The sequence below is a fragment of the Limanda limanda genome, chromosome 4, assembly GCF_963576545.1.
Source record: "Limanda limanda chromosome 4, fLimLim1.1, whole genome shotgun sequence".
In the NCBI taxonomy this organism is placed as follows: Eukaryota; Metazoa; Chordata; class Actinopteri; order Pleuronectiformes; family Pleuronectidae; genus Limanda; species Limanda limanda.
In genome coordinates, this window is record NC_083639.1 from 15,892,171 (window position 1) to 15,906,027 (window position 13,857).

At 42.2% G+C, this 13,857-nt stretch overlaps 1 protein-coding gene across 4 annotated transcripts in view; it reads right to left on the reverse strand.

The window, feature by feature from the left end:
* Positions 1 to 13,857, reverse strand: part of magi1b (membrane associated guanylate kinase, WW and PDZ domain containing 1b) — a 134,379-nt gene that overhangs the window by 58,865 nt on the left and 61,657 nt on the right. The window lies entirely within an intron of this gene.

Below are 13,857 nucleotides of genomic sequence, written 5' to 3' on the forward strand. Positions count from 1 at the left end.
TCTGGTGCAACCAAATCAGACAGATCCAAGTAGATGCCAAATATCCTTCGCTGCTCAAACTGTGAAGGTGGTTCTACAAAGACGAAATTGCAAAATTACAGCAAAGGTTCCATAACCGTATGCATCTTTCCTCTTGGAACAAAGAATTTAAAAACATCTTGAGCAGTCCAAATTAGTTTGATCCTTTGTGAATTCTTTAAAAAAAAAAGACCAACAAAAATTCCTGAAGACTGAGGTGAAACCATAGTCCGATGTTAGTATCGCTGAAAAGGTTGCTCCACTTGAAACGGAATTCTTGTCATTATTTACATAGAGAAAAAAACAGACACACAGACGCACCTATTGGCCGGTGCAGTTTAGATGAGGCCCTGAGGGTTGGAGGGGGGTGAGCTTAGCTAAAAATGTAAAGTTAAAATAACACAAAAAACACTTGGAAGGTGAGGGCGGAGAGGGCTGTGTTTCACTGTGTTGGTTATAGGGATCAGTTTAATTCACTTGTTGCCTAAAACTGACGGAAATAAATGCTAATCTTCCCCCCAACAATCACTGACATTCCCACATATCATTATGTCATTGATGAAAGAACTGCATCAGTTGAAATAACAAGGGCATTTGGTGTTACTGACCAAACAAGTTAGTCAGGCTCTAGAGAAAACACACCTCTGTTACTGATATTTAGGAGGTGCCTGAAAACACTGTTTCCATAGGTTATATATAGTGTCATAACTATGTATATCGTGATCACACAACTCATTTTTTGACTAAGACAAGCCTTCAGAGTAAGCCCACACTACACCAACAAATATACAGACTTTAGTATGACCTAGTTAAAAATTGTTTTCAAAAGTCAGAGGGTTCAGATCAGAAAAACAAAATGCAGAGTAAGGTGCAGGAACACCTTTAGTTAAGAGCTCTGTGGGTTTATTTCTTGGGCGATTCAAAATTGCAGGGATGAAAATAACACCATTTTGTTATGACGTGTTTCACCATATTGTTCATAATCATTGTCATTAGTGAAAAGTAGGCCATCATAAATGTGTTTGGCAACGATTCATTATCATAACTGTTCTATTAATATCCCTGGCTATTCTTATTCAGCTTGTATTTAGGCATTCGGGTCATTCAGGATGGTAGTTATTTGAAAGAGTGCACTTTAAGCAGTTTGCTGTTGATATGGAAACAATGGCAGCACTCACAAGCTGACCGGGGTTTAGGAATATTTTTAGTTTTTTGTTAAGTGGATGAAACGCATGCATCACTGACAAAATATTGTGTGCAGTTACATGCATGTCCAAGATGAGATAAGCTATTATTTACAAAGCTTAATTACAATTATCATGAGCGTGAAGCTTTGGATATACAATAAGAGGTTATCCTGCCCTCCCCTCCATCACTCCTTTCTGCTCCTATGACTCCTCCACTTCACTCTTTGCTTTCATTTCAAGCTTTGTTTATTCCGTCTTTAGCTGCTCCTCTCATTTGTTCCACTTCTTTAAATCTTTAAAAACACTTGCATCTTCCTTCTCTTAATCTTTAAGCCACTATTCATCCACTCTTTCTTTTCATACAAAGAATATTAAGAAAGTTAATACCACAGGCTCGTCCACCCATCCTCTGATCTGATCATTTGTGTTTTGGCAGATGTGACAACTGCCTGTGTGGCCAGGCACAACCGTCCCTTATTTTGGGTTTGACTGGAGGACAACTGCGGTCTTTCTCAAATCCTGCCAGAGCCCAAACTCAATTGTTGCCACTCAGATGCTGATGATGTCATATGATTTAAAAGTACATCAAATAAAGCCTTATACTTCTGGGCTGCCTCACATATTTAAAGGATTTGTGGTCCCATGAACCAGATGGGAAGGATAATGATGATTCTCTAATACATTTTGTGCATTGAAACAACAGAAAAATGTTTTGTATCAGAAAAAAAGGCAAGAAACAGGAATAAAACAGAATATATAATGATGTTACAAATATTTATGAATATGTGTCATCATCCATGAACAATATTGACGCCTTTATCTACACTTGTACAACAATCTATGATTACATTCATAAGATTAGAGTCACATTGGGTATACGGAAGCAAAGTCAATGATGCAAAACCAGGGATATCATTTTTTTAATCCACTCATTCTTCTCTCTTGTCAAAACCTGGCAACTGAAGTGTCCATGTTGAAACTCTAGTGCCGAATGTTCAAACACGACATTTGTTTGTTAGGCTGATGTAGCCTGAGGTCACTTGTCTCAAGCAGAGATAACAGAGGTCTGGTCACTCAACACGGTTATGGTTTTTAAACTTGAAAGCTTCAGCACCGCTCAACACTAATTCGAGTGATGTCACTTGAGACAATTTATCAAAATTCACACATCTACTTCTGAAGCCACAAAAGGCAAAAGATATATTATTTTACATGTGCAGTATAGTTTACTCCCATAAGCAGACTTTGATGTGTAAACTAAACTTAATGGCAGCAACATGGAATAAAGCAATCCTTTACCTTTGATAGAAAGCCCTTAGAGCTAGAAAGTCATGTGTGCTTTGCTCAAAGACGTCAGGAGACAGTCTGGTTTATTCAGCATTAGCATAAGTCTGGAGTATAACTCCTCTGCCGTCCTCAGTCTAAGCACGTCTCACGCAAAAGAGTCAAGCTAAGGGTTGAAGCAGTGGCCCATTGTGATATGTGCGCTTAAAGCTCTGGCTTCCTCTCTGATAAAGATAGGTAACTCAATATACAGCCACCAAATGCTTTCCCTAAGTCTTGCCTGTATTAACTGCAGAAGCAATTGCCCCATGCACTGAATCAAGCTGCTTTGAAATGAAATGTGATGACTGTGTAACTTTAAAGCCAAATCGTAGTAGTGGATTGAATTAGCCTTCAGTATGTCTTTCACAGTCCAGTCATTTCACTTTCAAGTCAAACACATTACACATATCTACTATATTTCCTACAATGAAAGCATGCCACATTTCTAAGCCTAGTCTGCAAGGTATTTATAAATTGTGAGGATGAACACAGTACGACACTAATGGCAGTAACACACATAAATAAATGCATCATACAGTCATATCTTGTGTAATCTGGTTTTTCAAACTGACCACATTTTGTTGACTTTACTTTAGAGTCTATCTTGCTGAGATAAGCGACCAAATAAAGAATATTGTATGTACTGTAGAAGGTGGACGATTCATAGAGAACATGGATAACAGTCCCTGTTTTGAAAAGCTGGCAACAATCATCCGCCCAACTGTTTTGCAGAAGCTATTACAGAAGCATTTCTCCAAATCTCCACAATAAACATGCTCTCATGTCAACCTAGCCAGCCAGTCCACATTTTCCAAGAAGATACTGAGGCATGTCCTCATGGATCATTTTCAAGACACACGCGACTGCACGCACCCAAACACAAGTGGAGGCGCAAGCAGACCGGCGTCATATTCCAAAACCAAAAACAGATCCAGCCACCATCTTGGCCGGTGTTAGCCTGCCAGTACTTTTTTTTGCATGAAACTCTCACACACACACACACACACACACACACACACACACACACACACACACACACACACATGCAGGGAGGTGTGAGGAGCTGACTGGGGTTTGTTCGGTCAGCAGGGGGATGGAGCCATCTGTCCCAATAAGGGTTAATCCAACCAAAAGCACAGGCCGCAGATTCCAGCATTTTCCAGTCCTTAAATTCCTGACTACGTCCTGGCTGCATGTTTAGTTTGCTTTGCTTTATTTTATTTGTCCCCCATTAACCATCCTACTTGATTCTTTACATCCCCAAAGATATGTCAGGAGCCCTACCTATGTGGCAGTGATTTGAATTTTGGAGAGGGTGTTTTTTTGTTATGGCTACACATGCCTTTCATTTGAGATATATGTGTGTGTCTGTCCGTGTGTGTGTGTGTGTTGGGGGGGGGGGGGTACTCTTGCTGGCTAAAGGAGCCTCCCAATGAGGGGGCAACACACACACACACGCATGTACAAAACCACAATAATATCAAAACAGGCCTTTCTCTGGACCTGTGACATGCTCCGATCTTTTGCCTTTGCTTTAAGCTCTAAATAACCCCCATACAGAAAGGAGTGTATGGGAGCAAGAGGTATTAGAACGAGACACAAAAACCTGAAGGGCCAGTCGTGCGGTGTAAAGCTAAATCAGCCAGAAATCTTCCTGAAAATGCCCCACGCACACACTCTCAGCCAGCCTTTGTCTTTTTAGTCCACCCAGAAAAAAAAAACAGAAAAGCACCACAGGCTTTTCTACCTTACAGCAAACATATATAAATGGAAAAGAAAGGCTTTAAAAACAATCCATTTAAAAGGGGCGGGGAGGGAGTGGGGATGGAGGGATACGGAATGGGGGTGTTGACGGTGAGGGAGGGGGGGTCATCCAGACATGACATGGATTGAGAAAGGAGAGAAGGAGGAAGAAGGGAGGGTAGAAAGGTAGGACAGCTAACCGTACAGCATCCTGGAAGCTCCAGACAGACAAACAGGCAGACGGCAGTTTGCAGCTGGAGGTAATGGCTTCCAATATGATCAAGCATGTCAACACATCACAGCCCTAATGCAGCCATCCACCAGAAACACACATCCTGTTCGTACACACATGGGAAGTGGCACTTTGGGCACACACATACAGAGGAATCAAAGGGGGGCACTGACATCACACAGACGCATGCATACCTGAGACAGACAGACACAGACACACACACAGCTTCCTTTTGACCAAAACACATCAGCCTCCATTACTGCCAGCAATGTGCCTCCGTCCTCCCTGCTCTGCTCCTGATGCCTTACGCCTGACGCACAGCCATCCTCGCCGCCTGCCTGCCTGCCTGCCTCTCCATCTCTCTCCATCCCAACCCCCAACCATTAAATCACGGCGACCCTCAGCCTCCCTTTTTCAAACGCCCAAAATCACAAAAACATAATACCTCAGTCAGGGAGCCCGTGGTGGTGGGGGGGAGAATTTCCCGTCCTTCTCCTACAGTCCACAGAACAACCACCACGTCGATCAGGAGAAAAGAAAATCCAATCAGGTGTGAATGAGTGGAAGGAAAACCAGTGCAGATTCACAGCTCCTTCTGCTCCTCACCCTCCCCTTCCTCCTCCCATGCGTCTGTCCTCTGTCCAGCTTTGGCTTTGTGATGCTAAGCTAATAGGAGCTACGCTAAGCAGCATCCACATTGGCTTATAATGCTCTCCGTCTCATACAAACACACACACACACCAGTGCTAGGCTTCTGTCTCCCTCTCTTTCTCTCTCTCTCTGACTGACTGAGCCCCGCTGTCTCTAGTCTCGCAGGCTTCTACTTGCACCCGCCCACCTCCCCCTCTCTCACTCCCTCTCTCGCTCGCTCCCTTTATTTCACTTGGTTGTTCACCCCTATTCTTTCTTGTCCTCACAGAGCAGATCATATATTATTGTTCTTCTGCCTCCTCTCCCATCACCTCTGTTTTCTTTTCTCTCCCCCCGGATTGCGATGTCCTTACACGCACAAACCCATGTTCTGAACGTTTAACAAGTTCCACACCAGTCATCCTTGACCAACATGTAAAGAGGACAGAAGTCAGGGGAAGAATCTGAAAAGGAAAAGCAGAAGAAGATGGGGACTGCCTGTGAAAAGTGCTGGGCGGGGTGGGGCATGGACAGGAGTGGGGCTAGAGCCATGTGAATTTCAACACAAAAGAATGAGTGCAAAAGTTAAAAAGGGTTCAATTCCAGCAGATGATAGTAAAACACATAGGAATGAGCAACATGTGCAAAGAGCCTCAAAGGAAGCAAATATCACTGTTCACTCAAGATTCAAGATGAAAAATGTCAACAAGACAAAAAACGAGAGTCAAAGTGGTAAACTGGCCCTACCCTGCCATTTTCATTCTCTATGATGAGAAGAGGGGGATGGGAGTGAGGAGATATGAAAGGGTGGTGGGTCAAATGTCACGTGATGTTCCATTCTATACCTCAGATAACCCTTAAATAGAAACTAAAGTGGCAGTCCAATAGTTAAGACTATCCAAGGATGTCAGGAGACCTACCAAATCCACTTGGTGTGTGAGTGTGGTGTTGATGGACTCTGTTGTTCCACAGTGCAATGAGTGGAAGAAACAAAGGAGCAACTCACAGCTGGAAAATATTTAAAGTTACAGTGAACCGTGTTGAGTCAACTCCAGTAGGAGCTCAAAAAACAAAAAGATTAATTGTTAAATCTTTGGACGAAATGTTGCCTCCTCATAAGTTATTCTTTGGCAGTAACTTCTCAAAGCCACAATGTAATTGATGGATGTCCTGCAGAATACTTAGTATGATTTATTTTGGTACAAAACAGTAATAACAGTAACAAATAACTGCCTCAACAGCACTATTTGGCTCTTTTGTGACATCCCATTGTTAGTTCTCAATATCTGCAGTGTCATGGTTTGTCAGCATCTTAATGCACAACTAGGCCTTTACTGAAAGTTATATTATATGTATTAAAAAAGTTATTTATAACTTGAGATATTCATACTTTAAATTTATGAATTATGAGACATCATGTAGCTTCAGACAACGTATACTGGGATGAAAAACTATAGATCAGATATAACCTTCATCTAATCTGACCATGTGTATCATGATATCAGTTGCAAATAGTCAATAGTTATTCATATAGTGTTTAGTTTCAATTTAATAATATTGCCAAGTTGTACATTTTTGTTTGATAAAACTGTGTCAACGGTTAACTGTACCAGTTTCAGACTGATCATCAAATGTAACACAGCATGAGCTGCCATTTCTGCAAATGGATATATTTCATATGTCGAAACAGACTCATATCACACAGAGGCAGAAACAAGCATCCGACTTTAGAAGTACATCCTCTCCTATCGCCATGCCCCCGTCTGATAAGTGTGTGCAACAGTGTCAGTGATTGAGTGTGTGCATACAATTCATGCACCAGAGTGTGTGGGTGGGGCTATGAATCTGGGCGACTTCTCCCATCATTCACTCTGTTTGACAACCTTTCTTTGACTCCTGCTCATGGTGTGTTAGCTACAAAGAAACTTCCCCACCAGCATCAGTTCAACTCCTATTGTTTCCCTCCCGGCATCTGTTTGGTCTACCTGCTGCATGCTGGGAAGCCCCCACAAATCTAACTAAAGCTGCTTTCAGACATAAACTGAACTTCCGAGATTTATGTGGAGGAGGTTTATTTGCGCACGCCAGTTTCTAATGACATTCTCCGCCTGGCCCCCTGGTAGAATGTCAGCAAAAGTCCAGCAGAGCCAATGTGAGAACACAGCAGGAGATCCTCTGCAGGATTCAGTTGGACGTACGGATCCCACAGACTCTTTTTCATTTATGCTTCTCCTACAACTGTACATCGAGAAAACAACTCACCGCCAAACAGTAGGTGGCGCAACTAAAGACGAGCTCAGAGAAGCCTACCTCATTTGTGCGTAGAAGAAGTCCACGTTTGTTTATTTACCTCCACCCGGCTTTCCTCACGCACAATGTACGATGGCAACTTAATGAAATAAAGTGACACCCAGCTGGTCAAAATGCTGATGTCGTTTCTTAGCGCAGCGGTTCCACGGTCTTGTTTCCGAACTGCGTTGCTAATTCCACAGCTTGAAGCTACACGGAGGCACACACAGTCAGCAGGGACTCCCGATACTAACTACTACAAAGTGTTTGCTTCTAACCGGATTAGAAAAACAGTGTCATGATAGCTGTGGAATTAATGTCGTGACAGCGCGTTTTTGAGCTGTTACCACCGCAGTTAGCATGGTGGCTAGCACGCTAGCGTCGTTATGAAAGTTCATTATAACTGTATCTGACCGTACACACATGCCGTTTGTGCTCTAACAAGCCACCGTCAGCCGGACAACTCCGCTGGCTTAACACACTTGTCACATTAATCGTAGAATCGTAGTTGTGTTTGGGTTTATTGTGATATGGGGAAGGTAACAGGAAGTTTGAGGTCCGGAAATGATGTCGTTCGAAATACTGTCGTTAGCGGACCAATCACAGCCAAAGGCTGTCCCTAGGCTCTCCGAAATCATAGGTGCACGAAAAAAGCTCTCTAAGGCGCTCGGAGAGGGCGTTTCTCTGTCCGTTTCAGTCCGTGTCAGTCAAAACAGAGAAGCATATATCAGCCTTGACACTTGACAGATGCAAACATTTAAAAAACAATAACAAAACAAATATCTTTGCATTAAAAAGTGTTGAAAAGTGAAAACACACGTCAGACAGAGTTTGTGTTGATAAGAACCGACGCCAGTGTCGATGTGAAGATTGAGCCAGAAGGTGATCAGCTTAGCTTAGCACAAACACTAAACAGTTTGCCTGATTCTATTCAGAAATAAGTCGTTTTAAACAAATAATATACAATGCAACAATAATTTAACTTTTGGATCATGCAGGCAGAAATGGTCACTGCTACCATTTTTTATCCACATTAGTGCTAGCTCAAAACAAGTGAGCTCAGCTGATACACACTGTGCATACCCACTGATCTTGACTGTGTCCACACATGCAGAAACTGCTCTGGAGCTTCAGCGCTCGTCAGATCCTTTTGTTGACCAAAGTCTGACCAAGTTTTAAGTTCCTAATAAAAAGTGTTTATATTTGATTTCACATGCAACTGTTGTAGTGTTTCAGCACAATTACCACATTAAGTCAATTACAAACATGGATTGATTTCATTAGTCATTTTGTACGTGTAGCCTGCAGCTTATTATTTGTTTGTGTGTCCTACACTCTTGTGGGAAGATTTTCTTCCACTTTTCTGGAATGGATAATTCCCAGTGCACTACAGCTACTGCCAAGTCACGGTGCTAGCCTAGAAAAAAGAGACTAAACACGGAAACATCATCATCATCGTCGTCATGACATCATCAGGAAAGAACTGCAACTGTCAGTCAACTCACAACACCGAGGGCTTTCACAAGAAAATGGTTGTATAGAGTTTTGGAAATTTCAAGAACTGAAACAATAATCAATGACAAACTAAATGTTTGAAATTGTACAGCACTTTTGGATCTGCTACGCAGAATTTTACGATTTACTTTTATGTTACTTCTGGACTGACCAAGGCTAGCTGTTTCCCCCTGCTAACAGCCTTTATGCTAAGCTGAATTAAATGTCTCCTGGCCTCAGCTTCAACTCTAATGCACTGATGTGAAAGTGTTATCAATCGTTTCAACTCACTCTCTGCAAGAAGGCAAAATATTGTTGCTTTTGTCTACTTGTTTTACATGGTAATAATTTAAGGTATGTTTAACCATTAAACAAACCTTTGATAACAGTAATCCAACAGTCTTAGGACATTTTTAGATCTGCAGGGCCGGGTTTACCTAAGAGTTTGCCTTTCAATTACTTTCTCCGCCTGGCCCCCTTGTATAAAGTTGGGAGAATCCAATGTGAGAACACTGAAGTGCCTGGGATTCAGTCTGAGCGAGTGGTGATGTTGTTGACGCTTCTAACAGGTGACAGATGCAAAAATGAAGATAAAACTGACATAAAATAGCGGTGTCCTTCACTTAGAAGACACAGACAAATATGTCTAGAGAGCTTATGGCGATAAGAGACAACACCTGTGACTTTGTGTTGTCAAGAAAACCACGTGATCTCCACAGCTGAGTAAATACTTCACTTCCTGCCTCAGTACCCGGCTGCTGCACCTCTCATCTGAATAATTCAGAGGATTTGTTGCTGTTGTGAACGCATCTGTTAAGAGAACCTCCTGCTGCGTAGTACATGTGGGAAAAACAGACTGCAGGTAAAGTCCGGACCCAATTCTCTGGACTTTTTATGTCTGAAAACGGCTCGAGTCTACATTCACTGTTTTGATACTAACATTGTTTGTAAAGGTGGCCATATATCAGTTGTGAGGTGGAGTCCAGTACAGAGCAGAGCAAACTACGTAATTTGTGCAATACGGCGTAGAACTGGTATGACAGGAAGGACCTGTCATTACAAAGTCATGTCTTGTCATCCCTAATGTAATGCGTGTCAAACTGTTGACACACACACACACACACACAGAGTATCTGCCTGACAGCCTTCACAGTTTCGACTCTCTTGATTCACCACTTTTTGCTTTTCAGGAACGGCGCAGTCATTCTCAAAGTGAGGGTGTTTCTTTTGTTGAGGTGACAAAGTGTGATTGAATCTGTAGATGGTATCTGCAACCTCACCAAACCAACACCAGGCTGCTAACACATCACACTGTAGATGCAATCACACACAGAGACATGCCCATATCAAACCACACAGTTATGTATGGCACAACCACAACTCACATCATGTGTACATATGTTTATGTTAGCTTGACTAGCTAACCACAGCCAGCGTTGATTGGAGATTGTGTGTGTTTTTGCATCCCTCCATCCCCTCTCTCTCTCTCTCTTCCTCCTCTCCACCCATCCCCCCTCCTTTCACCCCACTCCCACACCCAAACTCCACCCCACCCCCATCTCCAGCCCCGAGGCTTCAGCCCCCACCTCCCTCTGAGCTGTCCTCTTAGCCTATATACAGGTTGTCCAATCGTCTCCGCTGCCCGCCCCACGATTCATCACACACTTGCACGTGCACATGAACACAACCCTCTGAAACCTCGCTCATTTGGGAGACGAAGCCCGAGTCGTCAACATCACAACAACCACAGCAGACAATGCTGCAACTTGCCTTAATGCAGGAGAGACCAGAGCTTTCTATTCAGGGCTCACATGCACATAATGCTGAGCTCATAGAGCATAAAGACCAAACAGAAATCCCCCTCCTCTTCTTCGTCTTATTCTTTCTGCTACTGCTCTGAGTGACTGGCAGGAAAAATGTGACTAGAAAGAGAGCGATACAGATGGGATTGGGAGCAGCAGCAGCAGCAGCAGCGAGAGGCAGCGGTGTCATGAGTTGGGGGGGGGGGGGGTCAGGAATGAGAGTGGGAAAGGGAGGTGGAGGGTTGGCGAGGGATAATGGAGATTGGGAATGCTGAACGTGCGGACGGGGGTGACCACAAGGGAAGCTGACGGACGCCTCAGCTGATGGGGGGAGGGTGGAAGAGCTGTGGCTCCAAATTTTTTAACAGGGTTATGGGAACATGAGTGGAGAGACTGAATAAACTGTCTGAAGGAATGGGTTAAAAGTGTTGAATGAGGTATAAAAATGTTACATCTGTTATATTTATATTATAAATCCTTTTATATGCTATATATCCTGATGAACTACTGATGGACATACTGACAATGTATATGTTTTCGTCATTTTTAAACTAGCCAAAAATAAGTTCTACTTTTTTATATGAAAACCATATCTTGGTTATTGGTTTGCAGACATGTTGTAATGTTGGCGTGCATGGCTGGCACAGAGTAACCACACACAGCATGCCAACCCCCAAAACTAGAATCACCAGCCTGCGGTTGTACAGTTCTGGCTCCAATAACCAGTGCAGTTTCAATCTAAACACCTTTTCCCCCAGACTCATACAAGGTCAATTGCCCTTTACTTTGAAATCTAAATCAATTAATTTATCAATCCAAATGACAATTGGTCAAATTGTGAAGAAATTCCCTCAAGACAGACTTTAGGTCATGATAGAGAGTTTTAGTATGACATTGAACCTTGACAACCAAAAGTCTAAGTGAACATTTTTGTCAAATTCCAAAGGATTTTCTCGGGGTGTTCTCTCATGAGTTCATGAGGTAAAAAAGGTTTTGTGTGTTCACCATGACCATGTCCTTGACTTTTGACTTTTAACCACCAAATTCTAATCGATTCATCTTTGAGTCCAACTGAATATTTGTACCAAATTTGGGAAAGAAATTCCCTCTATAGCGTGTTCACAAGACTGGGAAAGACAGACAACCAGAAAACATTATACCTCCGGTCACAGGCTGTCGCCGGTACACAGGAAAACAAACACAGTTGACAGTGATCACATGTAAAGCTCAGTGAGGGATCATGTCCCTATTGCCTCCACTCTGACTCCTATTTGTTGTTTGGGGCCCCAGTGTGAAGCAGGCCTGAGTTTGTATTAGAGAAGCCACTTGGTGCCCATTGAAATAAAGGTAGAAACATGTTGCATCGTATTACAGACAACACATGGCATCTAAAGAGTCTCTAGGCTAGCACCGTGACTTGGCAGTAGCTGTAGTGCACTGGGAATTATCCATTCCAGAAAAGTGGAAGAAAATCTTCCCACAAGAGTGTAGGACACACAAACAAATAATAAGCTGCAGGCTACACGTACAAAATGACTAATGAAATCAATCCATGTTTGTAATTGACTTAATGTGGTAATTGTGCTGAAACACTACAACAGTTGCATGTGAAATCAAATATAAACACTTTTTATTAGGAACTTAAAACTTGGTCAGACTTTGGTCAACAAAAGGATCTGACGAGCGCTGAAGCTCCAGAGCAGTTTCTGCATGTGTGGACACAGTCAAGATCAGTGGGTATGCACAGTGTGTATCAGCTGAGCTCACTTGTTTTGAGCTAGCACTAATGTGGATAAAAAAAAGTGTGCAGAAATGGTAGCAGTGACCATTTCTGCCTGCATGTAGAGGCGGGAGGGGCTCCAGCTTCCACGGACACACTTCTCCATCTGTTTCTCCACCTGCTGGCAGTGCATTAATCACACCTTCACCTACTCCTACACATGGGCAGTAGATTGAACAGCCCTCGGACATATGTCAACATGAACACACACTTAAAATCACAGGCCAGAGCAGTCCAATCTATCTCACTTAGAGTAAAAGATTGTTGCTTTCAACAAAACTGCTGTCTTAAGTCTTGTATTGTTCTGTGAGTGTGAAGGGCATTAGAGAATATGTATGCATTGACAGGGCCCACTTTAACATAACCTCACATTAAGGTGAAAAAATTAAGATGTGGCTAAGGATTTATAAATTTTATGAGCCAACGAGTCCCACACTTCTGTACAAGTGCACGACAACAAAACTTTACAGTCCTATAAAACATATGGCCTAGGGAACACCTTCATGCTTTGTTTACTGCAAACACCAAGACTTTTTTACTGGTGTCCATTTGACCACTGAGTGATTAAAATGGCCATTATGGTCAGACCCCCATCCTCCAACAGTGTCTGGCTGACATATGGCACTGGAGGTAATGCAGATAAAGTCCCTTAAACAAGCCTCTGTAATACAGAGAGTAATTTGCGTGAGAGGGCCATGAATAAACTAATTGAAAAACAAACGGATGAGAACTATTAAGGGAAAAGCATGGGTTTGGGGAAATAAGAGAAGCTTTCAAGTCCAAAATAACTGCAAAAAAATCCAATAGGCTAAGTCTTTGGAAAATATATTGTGATGGTGGAAGTGAGAAGTAATTACCAAGAAAAAAGTTGTTTCAGGTTTTGATGAGGTCTGAATATTCCAAAATGAATTTGGAACAGTAGTCCATTCAATTTGCAATAGAAAAAAAAGCAGGAAATATGTGGCTGCAAAACTGATGCAATTATTCACTAACTTGATCAAAAGATAATTAATAAGTAACTTTTTTAATTTAATGGATATTCTTATATTATATTTAACAAACAATCTTTTAATAAACTGAACAAAATTCAATCTTAAATTCTTACTCCAGTGTTAAACAACAATGAGCCTGACTGTGATCTGTGTAGTTGATTGCATGCAGCATGTGATACTAATCTTACAGTCATTGTAGGTGTTTATCTGCTTCCCAACAGAGGGAGCAGCACTTTTATCTGATGTATCACTCTGTTATTATGGTGCTAATGCTACATTTCAATGTCTCTAGCAACGATGCCGTCTTCGAGGGTTGTTTTTCACAGCGGGGAAGTATAAAACGCTTCACATGTCTACTTAAGTT